The sequence below is a fragment of the Mauremys reevesii genome, linkage group 3, assembly GCF_016161935.1.
Source record: "Mauremys reevesii isolate NIE-2019 linkage group 3, ASM1616193v1, whole genome shotgun sequence".
Taxonomy (NCBI): Eukaryota; Metazoa; Chordata; order Testudines; family Geoemydidae; genus Mauremys; species Mauremys reevesii.
In genome coordinates, this window is record NC_052625.1 from 11,389,613 (window position 1) to 11,406,868 (window position 17,256).

At 44.5% G+C, this 17,256-nt stretch overlaps 1 long non-coding RNA gene across 1 annotated transcript in view; it reads right to left on the reverse strand.

Annotated features, from left to right (window-relative positions):
* The window catches only part of LOC120401692, a 39,186-nt gene extending 31,057 nt beyond the window's left edge, over positions 1 to 8,129 (reverse strand). The window contains exon 1 of the long non-coding RNA XR_005596651.1: positions 8,001 to 8,129. This is a non-coding gene — a long non-coding RNA (uncharacterized LOC120401692). The remainder of the gene's footprint in view (positions 1 to 8,000) is intronic.
* Positions 8,130 to 17,256: the final 9,127 nt, after the last annotated feature.

A 17,256-nucleotide genomic window follows, 5' to 3' on the forward strand; every position in this document is an offset into this window, starting at 1 on the left:
TTCCATCAGTGCTCAGCACCCAGAAACTTCCATTGTGACACTTATGGCCGGCACCCACTGTGCTGAGAGCTGTTCGCAAATCTGGCCCTCTGTTTTTGTTTATATTAGTATTTATATTATTTGCAGATTGGGCATAAGCAGGGCAACTGGAAACTGCAGCATGGGAGAAAGATTTGATCATCCATAAATACTATAATCAATTGACATTTGTCTAGCAATATAGTCTAATAAACAAACAAAGGCTGCTTGTGATTTTACTCTTTCTATGATTACATGTAGAAATCCAAAGCAACCTGGCTACACAGCACAGTGTCTGCAGCAGGCTTTCTGTAGCGTTATGGGTGGAAACGTGGAACAATCTGAAGGAACATATAATCCAAAATAACAAACCGGCCAAAACAAAAAAGGTCAATGCTTAAAAGTCATTGTTGGGGAGAAGGAGACTCAGTGACTCTGTGGGCCCAAAGAATTCCTTTTTGTGAGCAAAACAATGTGCTTGAACAATATAGATACTTGTAGTGGTTTTGAGGCAGTAGATTAATTTTGTTTCATACTGAATGAAAATTGGAACCGCTTCCGTAAATAACGAACGCTGGCCAGAGAAGAAAGCATGGGCTTTCATAGAGACTTGAAAATAACCCAAAATAAGGAGCGTATTGGCAAACTGTTCTGTTTTCTCTCTGAACAGCCCAGAAAATGCAATGCAGCCAGGATAGTTAATGAAGAGAAAGGCTGAGAAGACAGATTAAAAGATACGATGTGGTTATCTTTAACATGTCAAATTCTGTTTTATAAACCAGCATTTGAGGACAGTCACTTCTTGATGGGGATAAGGAAATTGATGAAAAGTGTTGCCAGCTCTTTTCCCAAAGATTTCAAATCTTATGTTATACTGTACCCCAATAGACTGGTTTATTCAGACTAATTAAACTGGCATTTATTATGGCCCCCCGATTCAATATGGTGTTTAAAGCATATCCCTAACTTAAAGCACATGATCTTTAGGGCAGGGATCTATTGTTCTCTTCTGTGCCTGTACAACACCTAGCATTATAGGGCCCTGGTTCTTGAGTAGGGCTGCTAGGTGCTAGAGTAGTACAAATAAATACTGAGCCCATTGACCTCAACAAGACTATACACATTCTTAGGCCACATCTGCACTAGGGCCACTTTGTGGCATAGCCATACTGGTAAATTATGCCTCCTAGTGTGGTTGCAGCTTACGCTGGCAAAATGACACTTTTGCTGATATAGTTTATTCCAGCCCTCTGTGTGAAATAAGCTCTACCAGCAAAAGTGCAGTTTTACCAGTATAACTGTCTGCACAAGGGGCACAACTAGGTCAGTCACAAATCACACCCCTGAGCAACACAGCTCTATAGGGTAGATCTGGCCCTAAAGTAAGGCATGTGGTTAAGTACTTTGCTGAATCAGGGCCTAAGCCCTGGTCTATACTAGAAGGGTTATACTGGTATAACTATGTTGGTTAGGGGAGTTGTATTTTACCAGTATAGTTATACTGGTACAAGCCCTAATGCCTTAGGGTCTGTCTACACTACCCGCCGCATCGGTGGGCAGTGATCGATCCAGCGGGGATCGATTTATCGCATCTAGTCTAGACGCGATAAATTGATCCCTGAGCACTCTCCCATCGACTCCTGTACTCCAGCGCAGCGAGAGGCGCAGGCAGATTCGATGGGGGAGCGGCAGCAATCAACTCACCGCGGTGAAGACACCACGGTAAGTCAATCTAAGTATGTCGAGTTCAGCTACATTATTCACATAACTGAAGTTGTGTAACTTAGATCGATCCCCCCCGAAGTGTAGACCAGGCCTTAGAGTAGTATAGTTTATTTTGTTTACCCGCCCTTTGGTATAAGCACCTTTAAACCAGTATAACTGCATCCACACTAGGGGAAGGTTTGCTGCTTAACTATACTGGCATAGTTAAAGCAACAAAACTTTTTAGTATAGACAAACCCTAAGAGAAGTCACTCACAAAAATGTCACCATTATGGCCAAAAGGCCTTTATCATGACATATGTTGAGAAAGAAGAAACACTGGTATTTTTGTGACTGCTACCGGACCTAATAAATACAAATTTAATTATTTTACGTGAGTTGGGATTGGAATAAATATAGTATAGCCAGTTGTTTTTCCCTGTTGGTAGCACAGCATTGTTGAGAAACAAGTGTCATTTATAGGCTCACCCTCATTATTATTAAATCTTTCTGTTAGCTATTTTAGAGTTCCAAGAACTTTATTGTCTTTGAAACTGAGCTTTGTAACTGTATTTAGAATGAAAATGTCTCTCTCACACACACACACACACACAGTTTAAGGCCAGAAAGAAAGACCAGGGCACCTACTTTGACCTCTTATACATCACAGGACACTAAATACCACCCAATTACCCCAACGCTGAGCCCAATAACCAGAATTAAACAAAACTATTACCGCTCTCTGGAGACTGAACTGCTGAGATGCACCAGTGCCCAAAGCCCCTGCAATGGCAGCGAATTGATTAAGTGAGATATACTCAGGTGATTCTATTAAGTAACCCAGGACCCTTCCTGCAGAAGGTGAAAAACAAAAACAAACAGAAAAAACAAAACAAAACCCAAGGTCCCTGCCAATCTGACAACGGGGGAAATTCCTTCCTAACCCCCAAAATGGTAATCCATTTGACCCTGAGCAGGTGAGCAAGAACCCCTAGCCAAACATCTCAGAAAGAATTCTCTGTACTGCTTTAGATCACCAGCCCCTCTACCTGGTGGCTTATCTCCAGCCAGGGCCTTCTCCGATGCTTCAGAGAAAGGAGACAACAAAAAAGGAAAAAAATACATTGTAGGAAAAGTTTCTTCTTGACCCCCTCAGGAGACTGGCTGAAGCATTGAAGCATGAGATTTAGGAGTTAAGACACAGGGCCAGAAGGGACCCTTGTGCCACCAAGCTCAGCCCCACCTACAAATTTAGCAAGTCCTAGCTTAAAACTAATTAGGTTGCTTGCCCCCACTATTTCTATTGGGAAGCATCACCCCTCTGGAAACATTTTTCTAATTTCCAGCCTATTTACTCATGGCCAGTTTATATCCATTTGTTCTTCTGCCAACATTGTCCTTTTGCTTAACAAGCTCTTCTCCATCCCTGGTGATTACTCCCCAATGCATAGAGAAGAACAATCATATCCCTTCTCAGCCTCCATTTTGCTATGCTATTTAGTCTCCTCTCATAAAATAGGCCCTCCATCCCCTGATAATCCTAGTAGGCCTTCTTTGCACCTGTTCCCATTTGAATTCATCTTTCTTGAATGAGGATGACCAGAATTGTACACAGAATTCCAGATGAGACTTTAGCATTGCTTTCTACAATGGCTTTAACGCCTCCCACTCTACTGGAAATGCATGGCCCGAGGATCACATTTGCCTTTTTTGCAACTGCATCATATTGGTGGTCATAGTCATTCTGTGATCAAGTCATACACCTCTTGTCATTTTCAAGTCATAAGCCCCCAGTTTATAGCAGAAGTTCTAATTAGTCCCACCGTACATACCTTGTACATTGTACAGCCCATTTCTGTTACTCCTGTTGCCTAGGTCATCCAGTTCTTTCTGTGTAACATTCCAATCCTCTGCTGTATTGACTGTGTGTCCCAACTTTGTGGCACCAGCAAACTTCATTAGCACCCGCCTAGTTTTGTCAAGCTCATTAATAAAAACATTAAGTAAGATCAGTCCCCAGGCTGATCCTAGAGGAACTCCACTAGTAACCTCCCTCCAGCCCGATAATTTCCTTTGCAGCACAATGTCTTCTCTCCTTTAACCAGTTCCTTACCCACCTTAAAATTCTTGTATGAATCCCCATCTTATCCAACTTTAATAATTCCCCATGTAGTACTGTATCAAGGGCTTCGCTGAAGTCCAGATAGATTAGATCTACTGTATTTCTGATGTCTTAAAAAAAACGATTATCTTATCAGAGAAGGATATCAAGTGAGATGACATGATCTAACTTTAGTAAACCCCCATTGTGTCTCATACCATTTTCCATTTACCTCCATGTCTTTAAAACAAATTTTGAAGGAAAGAATAATTAAAGCCTTGAAGGCGATTGCAGTCACACTAACAGGTGCATACCTGCCCAAATCAACCACCACTCCACTTTCTTAAATATAGGTATGACATTAGCTATTCTCCAGTCATAAGGCACCACCCTTGAACGGATATGTTTTTTTTCTTATGTTTCTGCAGGCAGTAAACTGTGAAGCTGCTGCTGCACCATCAAAAGATTTTCTAACAAGCAATAATCTGCCATCTAAAAATACTCTAGAAAGCCTAAATCTTAACAGGGAGGACCATAATGGACTCTCTTAAAAATAATCCATGGGAAACTAGATAGCAAATGGGATACAGATCCTTCCACCTATAAATTGCTGATTCAAATCTAGCCCAACTTGGTGAGGAACATAAGAATGGCCATACTGGGTCAGACCAATGGCCCATCTAGTGCAGTGTCCTGTCTCCTGACAATGGCCAGTGTCAGATGTTTTAGAGGGAATGAGCATAACAGGGCAATTATTAAGTGATCTACTCCCTTTTGTCCAGTCCCAGCTTCTGGTAATTAGAGATTTAGGAACCGTAGAGCACAGGGTTGAGTCCCTAAACATCTTGGCTAATAGCCACTGTTGGACCTATCCTCCATGAATGTAGCCAATTTGTTTTGAACCCAGTTATACTTTTGGCCTTCACAACATCCACAGGTTGACTATGTGAGAAAAAGTATTTCCTTTGTTTGTTTTAAACCTGCTGCATATTAATTTCACTGAAGGACCGCTGGTTCTTGTGTTATGTGAAGGAGTAAAATAACACTTCCCTGTTCACTTTCTCCACACCATTCCTGATTATATAAATAAATCTCTACCATAGTTGTCTCTTTTCTAAGCTGAACAGTCCCAGTTTTTCTACTGGTACTGGAGTTAGGCTTACCAGCCTGCAACTGCCAGGATGGCCTCTGGAGCCGCTCTTAAAAATTGGCATTCCATTAACTAACATCCAGTCATCTAGCATAGAGGTTGATTTAAGCAATAGGTCATATGCCAGACCACAGTAAGTAGTTCTGCAATTTTATATTTCAGTTCCTTCAGAGCTCTCTGGTTAATACTATCTGGTCCTGACTTATTACTGTTTAATTTATAATGTGTTCCAAAGCCTCCTCTACTGATACCTCAACCTGGGACAGTTTCTCAGATTTGTCATCCAAAAAGAACGACTCAGGTGTGGGATTTCCCTCCCATTTTCTGCAATAAAGACTGATGCAAAGAATTCATTTTGCTTCTCCGCAATGGCCCTATCTTCCTTGAGAGCCCCTTTAGCACCTTGATCGTCCAGTGGCTCCGCAGATTGTTTTGCAGGTGCCCTGCTTCTGATGTACTTAAAATTTGCTGTTATCAACTGACACAAAAGCTCATTGCTCTTCAAATTCTCGTATGGCCTGCCTAATTAAACTAGGGACTTAAAGTTGCTACCGTCTGACAGATGGCAGCTGTTCAGTGGTGTGGATGAAATGATATTATGTTATCAGTCCAGTCCCTAGTGGACAAAGCCATCAGCACTAATTGGCACCCTCAGCAAGATTTTTCATTTTTTAAATGGAGACGGATCAAACCTTTGAGCCACAGAAATGGTGTCTTCAGGTTGGCACCGAGGCACATTGACAGGAGCCTGCAGGAGCTGTGCTCTAGTTGAATAGAACGCTTGATTCTCTAAGGGTTGCCAATCTTGCACCTTCTATGAACTGTGAAACTTCAAAGTAATAATCTTTGTCCTGTCAGTACAATCAACTTCCCTTGCATTTCACTGGCTTTGAGCAGAGGTGGAATTATTTTACCTCCATAGTCAACAGCAAAAACTTGCTTTTGTGAGCACAATGCCCTAATCAGCCACCTCCAAGTATGTTTTCATATATCTCTCTCTCAAGAGTTCCCAAACTTTTTCATTCCACGGACAGCATTTAGATACAGAGATTGCCTGATGGACCACCTCTCATCCCATTCACACTTGCATACACCACCGCCTCTCATTCACAACTGCATTACAAATGTGTGGAAACTACTGTCAGTTTTTACATAGGAAAGGAACATTAGTACTTAATGTATATAGAGCTATAGTTTAATCCAGGCTAAAGCAGATAAGCCAGCACCTTGTGGCCAGCTAGGTTTGCAGGCCTCCAGTAACTGCTCTATGAATAAACATAGATCCTTCCCCTACAGCTCATCATTGAAAGCAACCTATGTAGGAAAGTATTTCTGTGCCCAACAATGCGACATCCTGCTGTCTACTGAGCCTTTAAGACAGAGGGTTATGTTGGGGATGGTGTAGTCCCATTGGAAGCACAAGGGAGCATTGTACCTCTGAAAGACAGCACACCTACTAGAGGTCCCTGCTATGCAGAAGGAGCATGTCAACTGCCCCTTCCTCCTTAGGGGAGAGCCATGTGCTCCATTGGCCAGAGCGGGAGGGTGGATCTAATGCGGCTCCACGAGGGTCAATGCTGGGTCCAGCACCATTCAATATTTTCACTAATGGACTTGGATAATGGAGTGAAGCATGTGCTTATAAAGTTTGCAGATGACACCAAGCTAGGACACTTTGGAGGACAGGATTAGAATCCAAAATGACCTTGACAAATTGGAGAATTGGTCCGAATTAAGAAAGATGAAATTCAGTAAAGATAAGTGCAAAGCACTTCCCTTAGGAAGGAAAATATCAAATACACAAACTCGAAAATGGGGAATAGCTGGTCAGGTGGCAGTATTGCTGAATAGAATCTGAAGGCTATAGTGGATCACAAATTGAATTTGAGTCAACAATGTGACACAGTTGCAAAAAAGGCTAATATTCTGGGGTGTGCTAACAGAAGTGTTGTATGTAAGACACAGGAGGTAATTGTCCTGCTCCGCTCCGCACCGCTGAGGTTTCAGCTGAAGTACTGTGTCCAATTCCGGGTGTCACACTTTGGGAATGATGTGGACAAACCGGAGAGAATCCACAGGAGAGCAACAAAAAGTGATAAAAGGCTTATAAAACCTGATCTATGAGGAAAGGTTAATGGCCCAACCCCCAAAACAACCAACCAACAACAAACTAGGCATATTTAGTTGAGAAAAAAAGACTGAAGGGGTTAAGGACTGTTACAAAGAGGATGGTGATCAATTATTCTCCATGTGCACTGAAGGTAGGAAAAGACATAATGGGCTTAGTCTGCAGCAGAGAAGTTTTAGGTTAGATATTAGGGGAAAACTTTTAAGTGTAAAGGTAGTTAAGCTCTTGAACAGGCTCCCAAGGGTGGTTGGGAAATCCCCATCACTGGAGATTTTAAAGAACAAATTGGACAAACATCTGTCAGGGGTGGTTTAGGTTTCTTTTGTCCTGCCACAGCACAGGGGGCTGGACTTGAAGACTTTGAGGTTTTTCCAGCCCTACATTTCTATGATTTTATGAAAGAGACTAGTTATTACCATCTAAAAGATTCCCCCAGCCTCAAAAGCCTCCCTCCAGCTAAAGGGATAGAAACTAAATGATGTTATTAAATAAGGTATTCATTTTAACATTTCACATTTCAAATGCTTTAACTGTTTCCCCTTCTTTTTCTGTATCTTTATGTAGACGTGTGGACTCACCCCTGCGGCACCTCCTGCTGGTTATCCTGGGAATTAGATCAATCCAGCCCAGAGCACCCTCTGCAGGCCAGTGATCCACCTTCCAGCTACTGGCCCCCGTGTCCCTCCCAGGACCCCAGTGCCTCTTTAACTGTGTCTCCCCCTCCCAGGGGAACCCCCACCCCACTATCCCCACTTTGCCTCAGTATTGGCTACTGCCCAGTCTCCATCTAGCCCCCATTCACTGGGGCAGACTGCAGTATCAGCCACTCATCATAGGCAAAGGGGTTTGGACCTGCTGCCTTTGACTACCCCTCGGCTGCCCCGTGCAACCTCCAGTACCTGTTGGCTTTATCCTAGGCCACAGCCTGGGGTTTTCCAGGCCAGAGCTCCCCAGCCTTTCTCCAGGCCTGCTCCACCCAGGTACTCTATCTCAGCTCCCTGCAGCAAGGCCCTTCTCCCTCTACCGGCAGAGGGAGACTGAGTGGGCTCCTGGCTTACTGCCTCTTATAGGGACCAGCTGGGCCTGATTGGGACCTGGCCACAGCTGAGCCTGCTTTCCTCCAGTCAGCCCAGGCTTCTTGCCCCAGCCACAGCCCTCTCCTGGGCTGTTTTAAGCCCCCAAAGGGCAGAAGTGGGTAACCAGCCCGATACACTTTACTAAAAGATTTTTAATGATGGTACTGGGGTCTCTGTATACGAAACCTTGAACCTTGTTTCAAAACGTTGAATGTTGTCCAATGACTGGGTTATATTAACACCTTCGACTCTTTGAGCCAACCTGAATAAATACAACTCATACTGTAGCATTATAGAGGACACCTCCAAATCCTAGAAGGGGCAAATTTGAATGGCTGATGGAGGGTGCTATTAGTCAATCATCTACTTAGCCAAACCTGCAACTGTTACACATGTAACTCCTACTGAAGTCAAGTTCTTCATGCACAAGGACTGTAGAATAAGCCCCCCCCAATGCTGAAATTCTATAGGTCAGGGGAATCCAGAAATGTCAGCATTGAGAGCAGCAAGTGTAACCCACAGATCTTCTGGGTGTGGTGTTCTGTCCCATCTAGTGGCACCGAGACCACATAGAGAAAAAGAGAGATAAAATGAGTCTGCTCCACAGCCTTAGCTAAGAGCCAGCTAGCTTTCACCTCATGTGGTAGAGGCTTATGCCCTAAGCTCCAGAGATCCCAGGTTTGATCCTGCCTGATAACCAGCAGGGTCTGTGGATGTTACACAAGCATCAGTCTTGGAGGATCTATTCCTCTTATTACAGCTTCTGCACCCAGTCAGGTTAATTACTCCTGATTTCTTGCCCATCTGATTATGAAATGCTTCAGAGAAAAAGATCAAAATGCAGTCTAAACCTCAGGAGGAAGAAGGCATCTGTCAAGACAAGCTCCCACTAGAAATGGTATCAAGCATTCCTGTTCACTAAATCTTTCAACTAGTTCAAAGAAAATACAGAAGTCTCATTAGAAGAGAAAACAACTAAAAAGCCCTCAAAACAGCTAATTAAAAGAAATTGCTGGTGTTGTGGCTTAGCAGAACATAATACCTTATAAATCCTTAAACACCATAACCTATGTAAGACAAACTTTGTTCAAGGTGATCATTTTGGCCCTATGCTAAGATGTCAAATGAACAAAGTGAAACAGATTCTCTGTTGGCTTCTGAGTTGCTCTCATCACTTATAAAATATGTTACCATACAGAAAACTTTAGACGTCAATATTCACAAGGAACACAGTCAGTTCTTATGAGCTATAAAGATCCAAAAGCTCTAAGAAAGCAGTTTGGATTTAAAATACTAGCTCAAAAACATTCTGGATAAGTGTATGAGAAGAATTAAACTGGAATTGCAGTCTACTATGTATGAACTGGACATGCACAACAATGCAAATCCCAGCTAAAACTTAGAGTTCACATACATAGAATATCAGGGATAGAAGGGACCTCAGGTGGTCATCTAGTCCAACCCCCTACTCAAAGCAGGACCAAGCCCCAGACAGATTTTTGCCCCAGATCCCTAAATGGCCCCCTCAAGGAGTGAATTCACAACCCTGGGTTTAGCAGGCCAATGCTCAAACCACTGAGCTATCCCTCCCCCCTGTATAACTGAAAATCAGAAACAAAGCAAGGATACAGAACTTGCCATGTTTTTTGGTATGAGTTTATTATACAACTGATCCAGATTACCTGAACAAGTGATCCAGACTACCAGGGAGTTTATTATACAACTGATCCAGATTACCTGAACAAGTGATCCAGACTACCTCCTCCCCTGGGAAAAACAGTCAGAAGGGAATGGAGGAAAAACAAACTGCAAGTCTTCCAGTAGGGGGCGATAGATTTTTGAAAGCTGCCAACAGCATGGATCACAGAGGGCTTGATTCAAAATCTATTGATTTCAATGGAATCTGAGCTTTGGATCAGGCTCAGAAAGCAGAACTATGTTGCAAGAATGGTCTGGGAGAGCTCCTTCAGGATCTTTTTTTTTTTTTTTTACAGAATCCCTGCAAGAATTTCATCCCAAACTCATACCCTCCATTCTCCCCGCACCATACCCTCCATTCTCCCTTCCATCATCCACAATTTCCAGGGTTTCCCCAGGCCTCACTTTTCTCCTGGATGGTCATTTGGAACCAGACTCTGTGCTCTGTGCTCAAGGCAAAACCTTGAGACTCTGCTTGGGTTTAGAAGTGCAAGGCTGGAGCCATTCTGCTGCAAATCTTCCTCCCCACTCCCTGTGTTATTTTTCTTTAAAGCCCTTTCACCTTACACTCTGCAAATGATAAAAAAGCATTGCCATTTATTAAAAAAAACCCAGCACAGCTCCCATAACTTCACTTAACAACAGTGGCACAGAAATGATTACGACTGTATACAACGCCTCCTTGTCCTTAAAGGCACAGGACTGGGCAGAGAGAAAGGAAGAGGCTTCGCTACGGAACCTCAGTGTCATTCCCTTTGTGATCATACAAGAGATATCAGCATCTGTGGTCTAATACAAAAACCTCTTTGTCTAGAGGCTGAGAGTCGAGCCTACAGTTTCAAGCGCTTTTCAGAAACAGGCAACAGGCACTCCTTAAAAGCAATTGTTTGAGATGGACAGGAAGCAATGAAAAGAATGCACGGTTAAACCTTTGCCCATAGATCTGGGCCTGTGCTCATCATGACCGGGTTATCTTTTGATAATAAATTAGTCAAGTACTTTGCGTGTTTTGCACTGCATTTATTTTTGTTTTGAACCTAATGATCAGCTACATATTTATTAAATAGAATCCTAATTCTATGGAAAACCTTAGTTGTTAAGTGTTTGTTTTTTTAAAAGGCTTTAAAACATAGTTAAATCAGAGACTGAGAATAATGGGTTCACACTGCCAGTTATCTACAGCAGTGCTTTCTTCCATGCCTATGGTTGCTATTAACTTTGCCCCGAGGTGCTAACCTGATATGTTAAAGGAAATGAAAGACGTACATTTGGAGAAAGTGGTGCTCAATCAATCACAGAGAAGCCCAGAGAAAGCTCCCTCCAGCCATCTCGGGAAGCTAGTCTGCAAAAGCGCACAAACTGATCTGCTGTTGCCATCTGCTGGATGCCTCCTTGCATATTATTAGTTCCTTATTATGAACACTCTCCCTTTTGCCACATTTGAATGTGGATATCGTCAGCACATGTGGTGTTTATATAGGTGCATGTATATACACTGCTTGAAGCAGGTAGTATAGAAACTTCAGTGAAATGGCTTGTATTGCTGCTGTTCTTTCTGTTCGTAATAGTTACTGTACCAGTTCCCGGCTCAGCAAAGTACTTAAGCAGGTGCTTAACTTCAACAGCAGTGCAATACCTTAATTATATGACCCTACCACCAACGCTAAGTCACTGCTAGATTCAAAAATCTTCTGACGTGCTTTTATCCTCTATAAAAAGGCTGGCTCAAATAGCTCTTGAATTGTGCCTTCAGGCATATATAGTTGTTTGTTTTCCTCAGATACTCATCGTGACATAGCTAAGGCCCACAGAGAAGGGCTTGCAAGTACTGGTCAATCTGTTTTCAGGCTCCTGCTTTGTGCTGGAATAACAATGTGTGCAAATGAATTCTGACTGGCTTTCAAAAAATCTTCTCTCTGCTACCTTCCAAGAAGGTCTCTTCCTTCTGGTTCAAGATTAACAAAAGGTTTTCAACTGAACTCTTAGCACTGGGTTACTGAAATGCGTAAGTGGAGAGCAGCCTTCAAGCTTCTGCGAATAGAAAAAGGTCTCTTGAGTTTGTTGTGCAAGGATAGAGGCCACACTTCCGAAAAGCTCTTAAGCACGTGCTTCGGTGTTTTGCTGAATATGGATGATGTAAGCATGTGTTTAAAAGTTAATCATGTCCATAAACACATCGTTGAATCAAAATCATAACCTGCAAACATGTCAGACAGTGCAAATGTATAAGACAGGAGGCAGAGCAATTCTTCTTGCACTTCTGAGGATGTGCTGATCCAAGAGCTGTTTGCAAGCACTGATTTATTCCTTTGTGTGTTTATTTATCCAATGTGTCCCTCAGTCATTTTTACCCCATTTATAACCAATCTAACAGTGCCTATGTATGATTTATAGCAATAAACCCATCCGGATGATATGCCAACTACATAAGAACTGATTCATGCAACAACTTGACTCCTGAATCAACCAAGACTTCTCCCACTCCATCACATACTCCACTCAGGAAGACTGGGTAAATAAATAAAAGTTTTTATGCACCCATACATTAGCATCAGGCTTGGCTACTCCATCAGCAGCACAGAGAGGAACTTGGTCAGTTCCATCAGGACAGGGTGGCCTGTACAGAAGCACTATGTGGAGTGGGAGACTGTGGGAGATGTCGTACTTCAGGGAACCTGGCCCATAGGAAAGAATGGGGCCCTGCATCACAATGCCAATAATGCACAGACAGGGAAATGCAGTTGATTGTTATATTGAACAGATCCAAAAACAAAACATTTTGGGACAGTAAAAAAACCAAACCAAAACAAAAACAAATACACCCCCCACCCCCCGAATGAAATGTTTGTTTTATTGGTGCTGAAAAATTGATTTTCCATCAAGAAATCAGAATTTTCCCCAGGAAAATTTCAATTTTGCAGCCATTGCATTTCCACTGAAAAATTGTTCCATCAGAAAATGTCCAACCAGCTTTAGTTCAAATGTTTGTCAGCCAACCAGGGAATATAAAAGAAATATCATGTCATCAGACTCTGCAAATAGGGCTCAGTCGTGCTCTCATTGACGTCCATGGCAAAATTCCCATTGGCTTCAGCAGAAGCAGAAGCAGGCCTGTAGTGAACTGGCAAGTGAACAGCACGTAGTCTGAAAATTATTTGGCCTGATACATATGAATATTAAATATAGTGTGTGTCTCTCTCTCTCTCTCACACACACACACACACACACACACACCCCTTTGCTTGACTAGCTATGTGGTTTGCTTTAAGATTTTAAAGCAAATGCCAGAAACATTTATCTTATCCTTGATTTTCTTCCCTTGGCTGCATCTCACCACAATAGTACAATGCGCTGGAGAATCAGACCAACTCTTGTGTTTGTGCCTCTGAAAAGGTAAAAGCCATAATAATTCCCAGTCTCCCAACCTCTGCCCATTGTGCTTATTTAGATTGTAAGCTCTTTGGGACAGAGACAGTCTCTTAGGGTATGTCTATACTACACTCCAGATCGTCGGGCAGTGATCGATCCAGCGGGGGTCGATTTATCCTGTCTAATCTAGATATGATAAATCGACCCCTGAGCGCTCTCCCGTCAACTCCTGTACTCCAGCGCCACGAGTGGTGCAGGCGGAGTCGACGGGGGAGCAGCAGCAGTCGACTCACTGCAGTGAAGACACCGCAGTGAGTAGATCTAAGTACATTGACTTCAGCTACGTTATTCACATAGCTGAAGTTGCGTAACTTAGATCGACCCTCCCCCCCAGTGTAGACCAGGCCTTACTATTTGTATGTACAGCACCTAGCACAATAAGGCTCCAATTTCATTTGGGGCCTGTAGGCACTGATGGAATAAGAACTCCTCCTCTCTCACATATTATATAACTCACCACATCCAGCACGCGAGACATGAATGCCCTTGCCATAGAAAGGCTAAACTCTCTAAAAAATCCATGGCAGGAACACGAGAACAATGAGAAACCAAAACAACTCAGTTATCCAAGCAGCATTAGGGAGGAAACGTAGGCCGAGCAGCAGCACTGGATCCGTGCCAGGTCTCTGCATGCTGCGGAGATGTAGGAGCAGAGATAAAACCCTCAGCCAATCAGATGTGTTAAGACTTAAAAATAAAAGTTACACAAAGATAGTCCTTAGATCGCCAAAGGCAGCTGTTGTCTTGGGGCAAGGAGTCAGGAAGAGGCAAAGCAGACCAAAAGCATCAGATAATGCCAGGAAAAAGAATGGGCTAACCCATTCTCTCTCCCCCGGTTGTACCTCCAGTCCCCCTCCCCCCCAAATAGCTTTAACAGCCAAGTTAGAAATACTCTGCAGAGTTGCATCTTGGAGGAAGTCCAGGGCCAACTCACTAAAAATGATACCCACCCTCCAAGCAGGGCCACTTCACTTGTTTGATTTCAACAACAACTTCATAGTTCCCATTCCCTGCCCAGTGGCACTGCTTCCCTGCTTGGCCAAACTGCACTGAGGTCTATCAGAAGGGGAATGGCCCCGTGTATCTGCTAGTTAGTGAGGGGATGCTCAGATTTTCACAAGGTGGCTCTGGAGAACATTTACCCCCTTGAAATAAACAGCGGCTAGAATGGGGCACTTGGAGAGGGGAAGTGTGTGTTTGGCACAGGCAACAGAAACGGGGGAGCAAAGTGTTATCCCCCCTCCCATGCTTTGAAGCCCCTGCTGCAGGACCACACACCTCTCATAACCCTAACAAAGGAAGGAGACAACATACTTCAATTGAACTGCACTTGAAAGGCTAGAAATGTTCATTTTTTTTGTTCCGGGAGGGGACCCTCTCAGATATGAGAAAGCAGCACAGTGTTCATCTGGCACCATTGAAAAGGAGGGCTCATGGGAAAATCCAACAAGGAGGTAAAGGGTTTCCTCTTCAGCAAGTGCGTTTTTGTTAAAAATCTCCACTTCAGTGCAATTTCACCCATTCTGAAGGCCAAAACTAATTGCTCTTCAGAAACAGGGCCGCCTGGGGCGGGGGTAAGTGAGGCAATTTGCCCCAGGCCGTGGACCCCACAAGCCCTGGCCTGGTGGCAGTCCGGGTCTTCGGCCAGCATTTCGGCGGCAGGGCACCCTTCAGTGCTGCCGAAGACACGGAGTGTCTGAAGGGCCCCCTGCCGCCGAAATGCCAGCGAAGACCCGGACCGCCGCCAGGTGAGTACAAGCGCCGCAGCTCCCCGCTTTGCCCCAGGTCCCCTGAATCCTCTGGGCGGCCCTGTTCAGAAATAAATATGTTCGCAACATCCCTGGCAGAGATGATAGAGCTGCCTCTGGAGAAGGCCTCCCCTGTGGTTTGGCCAGGACATCAGCTCAGCCTTCCCTCCTGCAGGGCGGTAGAATCCTGACAGAGAAGGGGCACCCGGGGAGTTAGCCGCCGAAGGTAGGGTGACCATATTTCCCTATGCTGAATACAGGACACCTGGTAAAATTACTCTTATTCAAGCGAGTTCAACAGCAATCAATCAGAACTATGCCGTACAAACGTTCAAATTAACAGCAAGTTGACTGAGCCGCTGTTAAAAAGAAATACTGCATAGCTGTATTCCTTTTATTTACCTTCTGATCTTTAAGGCTTTAGGGTTCACATGGGGAGAGGTGACACACTCCCGTACACCTCTCACATGGGGAGGGGGGTGTGTGTGACTGACCCACCCGACTCTCCCTGCCTGGCGCTGTCTGCCCTCTATGCCTCCATGCCAAGACGGACCTGCCTCTCCTGCTATCTGGCACCGCTTCTTCCTGAGACAACATGTGCAGGGGTGGGGGTGGGGAGGAGGGCCATACAGGGCCAGATGCCCCCCCCCCCGATTTCAGCCAGGGTTCACACCAGAAGGTGGTCAGCAGCAGCCTTTCGGCACTGTGCAGGAGGGAAGGGGCGGGAGCTGCTTCCAGCCACAAGGTAGAGGAGGGGAAGGGATGACTTGGCCTGTGTCTTTGCAGAGCTCATCTCTTCCCCTCCCCCATGTCTGGAAGCAGCTTGTCCCTTCCTGCCCGCACAGTGTCAGAATGCAGCTAACACCTCCAGGCTGCTTCTGGCCACAGACATAACCCAGCTGCCTCCTGTCCTGCAGCTACAGCATGGGCAGGAAGGAGTTAACCCCTAAGGATGCCTTGTGCACCAGGGCCCAGGGAACCTGACTGCAGGGGCTTCAGCAAGCCCGGCCAGAGAGGTGGCTCAGCAAGGGAGGGAACCCAGTCCCACGCTCCCTGGAGTCATCAGGACCCAAGGCAGGAGTGGGGGTGAAGAAGGTGCTAAGCCCCTGCCTGGGGACTGCTGTGAAGCCTGGAGGGCCAGGGCATTAACAGGCTGGAAATTGTTCTGCTCTTTACTGGAATGAGGGTGTGCGCCCTCACAGGGCGCTATGTCCACAGTACCTTTGCAAAAGTTCTACCCAGTACGCAGTAGAAATTAATTTTTGTCGTCTCCCCCCCCCAAAATATGATTACTTATGTAACAAAAGTGTAAAATAAACACATGAAAAAAAATCAGGCTTGTTGAGATGAGAACTAGGCTGATCCGTCAGCGGGTAGGTTGTGGAACTCACATTGGCTCTGTCTCTAGGGCTCTGGCTATACCCAAACTTGCATAATTTTCACTAAACACAGGCTTGAAAGTGATCTAGCTAAGCCAGTGCAAGTGGGTGGGGTAGACCCCCTGATTTGGGTTTAATTCACCCTTGAAATCAAGGTCAACCAGCAGCACAAAAGTTTGCAGGGGCCTTTAAAAAAAAGGGAGGGGGATTGCCATTTCAATGATCTGCCACAAGGTGGCGAGGAGGTGATGCTTTCTCCCACGCTCAGACCACCCTGTTCTCCCTACCCCCGCAAGGTGCAGAGTGTTAAAAGTCTCTGCACTTGCCTTATTCTTATCTAAAAATACAAGCGTACCATCAGGAAAGAGTTATTTTCTTTTAAACAGCCCTGGGGTGCAACTCAAAAAGGAGAATCATTATTTTCTTGCTTAAATATCGTATTGATTCACAAATTTTTTTTTAAAAAGGGAACGGATTTCTTGCCGTATGGCCTGGAAGTAATGCTGCCATTAGAGAGGGGGGGAGGTTTGGCTTCGTCTATCCTATATGGAGTTGGATACACAATACATTTTTACTCACCGCTGTTTGGCTCTCACTCCACTTGCTTTCCTATGTCACAGCCAAGCACCATGATGTCTAAGATGCAGTCAGACTTTCCATCTCCATGTGGAGGGTCACACAGCAGCATGGGGTGGATAATTTCCCCCTCTTCCCCCTACCCCTGGATGAAGCCTGAGGAGTAATTCATTTTTGTAGCTTTAAAAAACCCTCTCCCTTCGGTAATGCAAAAAATGGTCTAAAAAAATAAACGAGCCAGGCCATTTA